This window comes from Nomascus leucogenys, chromosome 8 (genome assembly GCF_006542625.1).
Source record: "Nomascus leucogenys isolate Asia chromosome 8, Asia_NLE_v1, whole genome shotgun sequence".
Lineage (NCBI taxonomy): Eukaryota > Metazoa > Chordata > Mammalia > Primates > Hylobatidae > Nomascus > Nomascus leucogenys.
Window position 1 is genome coordinate 55856642 of NC_044388.1, and position 5181 is coordinate 55861822.

Below are 5181 nucleotides of genomic sequence, written 5' to 3' on the forward strand. Positions count from 1 at the left end.
TGGGCTTCTCGGTAAGCCAAACACATAAGTTCAGCTGAATTTTCTCTAAGAGATTCATCCATATGCCATTTGCACCTGACTTCCAAACCAAATAGATTTATAAACATCGAGAGCAGCTTTAGTCAAGTGTTGGAACCTAGGGGTTTGTACCATGAATCTTTCTGAATAGTTTCTCCTCGTGTCTTCTCCATGTATTTAACATTATCAGTCAACAGCAGTCTGACATCAAGAGTGTTCACATGCATTCGTATGTGTCAGGCACCAAGTGGACAGACAAAAGTTAAACTGGAACCTCATCTTTATTGGTCACCTGGCTGATAACCAAATTTGCTGACGCTGGCAAGCTCCGCACCAGGCTTGCAAAATCTCCACCTGCTTATGAAAGCACTAATGGACCTGCTGAGTTTTCAAACTGTCGGACAAACCTGCTCCTGCTTGTCTAAGTGCCAGCAGATTTAGAAATGCCTCTGATAGTCATTCCCCAAGCTTGAGCACCTTAAATTTTTTAACTCACCTCCTGCACACACACACACACACACACAATTTTTAAAAGGTAGTGTGTTTTTTTTCTTATTAAAAGTAATATCTGTACTAGGCAGAACATTCAGAAAACAGAAAAGTGTAAAGGAAAACACAAAAATCACCATAATCTCTCTATCCAAAGATAACTAGGAGCCCTGTTCATATTTTGGTAAATTTCTTCCAGGTCATGTTTATTACAAATGTGGGATTATGCAGCAGAGACAGCTTTGCTATTCTACTTTGTCAGTTAACATTCTTGTTAAATAAGTTAAAAGGGGAAATCATTTTTCTTTTCCTAGTCTGCTCATATCCATGAAGGAAAATAGCTCTTCCATAGTGTAAATTCCCACTGGTAGGTCATGGTCTTCATTATATACTGGAAACAGCGTTTGGTAAGAGAATTATCCAGTGTTCCAGATGCCTTGTGCTGAGACTGCTGTTGGATTCAGTAAAGAATGGTTCTGTCCGAGGTGGGGATTACTTAAGGTAGGTAGAATTTGCTGATTCTCACCATCACAATATTCTTGGGGATAAGGTGTTGTGCCAAACTCCTATTAATCTCAATAGGGAAGGTACCAGGTTCAAGAGGCCAAAAAAGAGACCAAGAGCCAGCAAATGAGACACAGGGTTTTGTTAGGTGGTTACATACAGGGGAGAGAGTCCAGCAGAGGCAGGCTGGACAACATAACCACACAGCCCAGTGGCAGTGGGTTGGGCAGGAAACCTGCAGCCGCCTGCAAACAGCATGCAGTTTCCATGGCATTTCCACTTAAGTAACAGCCTCCCCGTGACCACCTCCACCTGGCAACCTTCATTTAACCCAAAACTGAGGGCCTCGATGTACAGCCTGTGTTCCATGGAACGTGCAAGGGGTTCAGGTGTTTATCACAGATAAGGAACGAACTTCCAGGTTATAGCTGCTTGGGTTCCCCAGCTTGGAACACACATTTAGATGCATCTGCCATCCAGGGTCATTCTCAGAGTATGCTTAAATAATTGCTACCAGGTGTGTTTACCCTACGTAAGACTATCCCAGGTTTAGGATAGCAGCCTCTACGACTTAAGAAGGCCACCTTTGTGTTCGTAAGATAATCTGCATATTGTCATAGTATTTGCTTCACTAACTATATAATCCGCCCTCAGGACATTTTCATATTAAACGTTCAATGTTTCTTAAACTTGCCCTTTTCTTCTCACCTGTCAATAGACATTGATTCTCATGAGGCCATTCTTTCAACAGGCACTTATTGAACACTGACAGTGCTAGAGTTTTCAGAATGCTGATGATCAGGCCCTTCCCTGAGAGATGACTTTAGACTAAGGATGCATGGTTTGGGGAGCCTATGAGCAATGGTTCTCGTACCTGCTATACATTAGCATCACCTGGAAAGCTTTTGCAAAGGCCAGGGCTCAGGATGCACCAGACCAGGTGATTGACTGTTTCTGAGGATGGGACTTAGGCATGTAGCTTTCAAAGCTCCCCAAGTGATTTTAATGTGCAGCCAGGGTTGAGAACCAGTGCCAGAAAACAATGATTCTCATCAAATTGGCTGCATGTGAGAATCATCCAGGGAGATTTTTTTTAATAAATTAAACTACCTGGGCCCCACCCCAGAACAAATGAGTCAGAATCTTTGGAAGAGGGATCTGGGAAACTGTATGTTTTCCAAAGCTCCTTCATATAATCTGATACATGGCAAGTACTGAGAATCATTGCTACAGGCAATCTAGTGAATGAGAAAATCTAGAGTTGAACCCATTTCTGGCTCTTTGGCTTTGCAAACCACGCATAACTGTAGGATGAAGAGTCACCTCTGAGCTGCCATGTTGGGTAATGAACAGCAGGGCTGAGAACCTGAAGGCATGGGTCAAGTCTTGGCTTTGCCATATAACATTTGCTCTGCAATGTCACACAAATCACGTAACTTCTCTGGGTTGGGAGTCCTGTCCATCTGCCTAAAAATCCAGAGCTCTTTCTACCATACCTCTGTTTTCAAACTTTTTTTCTACCTTAATTGATATTTTACTGTTTTTGTTTTTGTTTAATGATCAGTACATAGACCTAATGATTCATTTCTATATAGTTCTTTTATTTTTTTTTTTCCAAACCTCCAGGTAGTATTTATCCCAGATTCCAAACTCTCCTGTGGCCTAAAAGCTATTTAGTCTATTGGAAAGATTCAGCAAGCTCTTTACAAAAATGACTGCAGTATCTTCAACACATTTGAGTTGCACTCATAGTTTGCTCTAGTCATGTGCAAGTTTAACGTACAACTCCATATCACGTAATGGGACGTCTTTAACAACAAAACCTCCCCATGTCCAAGGTCATGGACAGGAGAAGAAGGGAGTGAATTTCTACCTTATGCATATTTTAGGGAACAATACTGTGGCTATCACTTACCCTTTGAGCACTCTTGATTTTGGTCATTTATATTAGAACATGAGAAACAGTGACAGTGAATACAAATGAGTACTAACCGAATTCCTAGACTGCTACCAGAAAATAAAATTTAAAGTCCCTTCCCATATTCACAAAGGTGGCAGTAACTGTATATATATAAAAAAAGGTTATAAACTTACAGAAAAGATAAACTCTGGCTTCTAAACAAATTACAAAATTGATTTTGCCTTTATCCTTGAGTGTGACACAGAAAAATGAAAACCTGTAGACCTGGTTATCAAAAGGCACTTATCCTCCTCAGCCCAGGTATGAACTTAAAGTTTGGCCTGAGCCAGTTTGATCTTCAAGTTTTCTCCAAGTTTGTCCATGAGCTCAAACCTATTCAAGTAGTCAGAACATTGCGCACTGGGTAAACCTTTAATGCAAGCAGCCAAGTCCTTGGTCATGAAACCAGCCTCAATTGTCTCAATACAGACTTCTTCCAAAGCATTTGCAAAGAAGGCAAGCTCTTTATTGTTATCAATCTTTGCTCTGAGGGCCAACCCTCTGGTCCAGGCAAAAATGGAAGCAATGGGATTGGTGGATGTCTCCTGGCCTTTCTGGTACATGGAGTAGTGATGGGTTACAGTCCAGTGGGCAGCCTCTGCTTCTACTGTCTTGCCATGTGGACACACCAGCATGTTGGTCATCATGCCAGGAGAGCTATACCCTTGGGCCACAGAGTCTGACTGCATGCCACCATCATAGTTTTTACAGGCCCAGATGAAGCCTCCTTCTGATTTCATAGATGGGGCCACCATGTTATCGATGAGCCTATACTCATACCAGATCTTTTGGGTTTCAGATTGGGACTTGTACTGCTTGTCATATATCTCCTGAAAGATGTCTTCAAAATGTCCATCATATTTCTTCAGAATAGTGTTTTTGGTGCTCAGCTACAAAGGCCAATGCTTAGAGCCATTTGGAATGAACTGTGCAAAATCCTCAATTGACTTATCTTGATTATACATCCCCATGGCAACACCACCACCCTCTTCCAAGTTATGTACCAGATATGTCACCTTTTGGGTTCTGTCACTTAGTGTGTAGGTTATCTCTACATTTCCAGGCCCAGGAACAACAAAATCAGCTGCTCTGTATTGATCCCCATAAGCATGGTGACCTACGATGATGGGTTTTACCCATCCACTCACAAGCTGGGGAATATTTTTGCAGATAATGGCTTCTCCAAAGACCGTGCCAACCAGAATATTTTGGATGGTGCCATTTGGCGATTTCCACATTTGTTTCAACTTGAACTCCTCAACCCTCTTCTCATCAGCGGTGATGGTGGCACACTTGACACCAACATTGTACTTCTTTATAGCTTCTACAGCATCCTTGGTGACCTGGTCATTAGTGGCATCACAGTTCTCTATGCCTAAATCATAGCTATGTAGATCCAATTCCACATAGGGAAAAATGAGTTTCTCTTTAATCAATTCCCAAATGATTTGTCATTTCATCTCCTTGCATCTCTACCACAGAACTGCCACTGATTTTTTTAGACATTTTGACTTTAATAAACCTTGAAAGTGAGTCAAAAAAATATATTTTTTTTGAGATGGAGTTTTGCTCTTGTTGCCCAGGCTGGAGTGCAATGGCATGATCTCGGCTCGCTGCAACCTCCATCTCCAGGGGTTCAAGTGATTCTCCTGCCTCGGCCTCCCGAGTAGCTGGGATTACAGGCATGTACCACCATGCCCGGCTAATTTTGAATTTTTAGTAGAGATGGAGTTTCACCATGTTGGTCAGGCTGGTCTCGAACTCCTGACCTCAGGTGATCTGCCCACCTCAGCCTCCCAAAGTGCTGGGATTACAGGCGTGAGCCACCGTGCCCTGCCAACAGTGCATCAATTTCTTATCACCCCAATTCCTTCCAGTCTTGCAGACTTAACTGATTGTAGTTTATCTCCTGCCGGGATGATATGCTGACAGGGAGCTGGGGCGCTACAGCTGCTTACAGGCTCAGACTCACGCACACAGGCTGGCATTCCCAAACCGGACTCCAGCTGCCTTGGCTTCTGACACAGCCTCTGCAGAAACCCTGTATATAGTTCTTAACAGCGAGTACTGAAAATATAAAAAGCTATGCAACTGTAATTCTTTTCCAAACAGTTATTCTATTGACTTTTTAGCTTGCAATTTGGAGACAAATTTTTTTTTTTTAGAAACAGGTTTTCAAATGCCATCATCTTAAAACATTGAAAATTTGT

At 42.2% G+C, this 5181-nt stretch overlaps 1 pseudogene; it reads right to left on the bottom strand.

Annotated features, from left to right (window-relative positions):
• Nucleotides 1–3240: 3240 nt before the first annotated feature.
• On the bottom strand, nucleotides 3241–4477 carry LOC100584857 (annotated as a pseudogene).
• Between the last annotated feature and the right edge of the window lie 704 nt (nucleotides 4478–5181).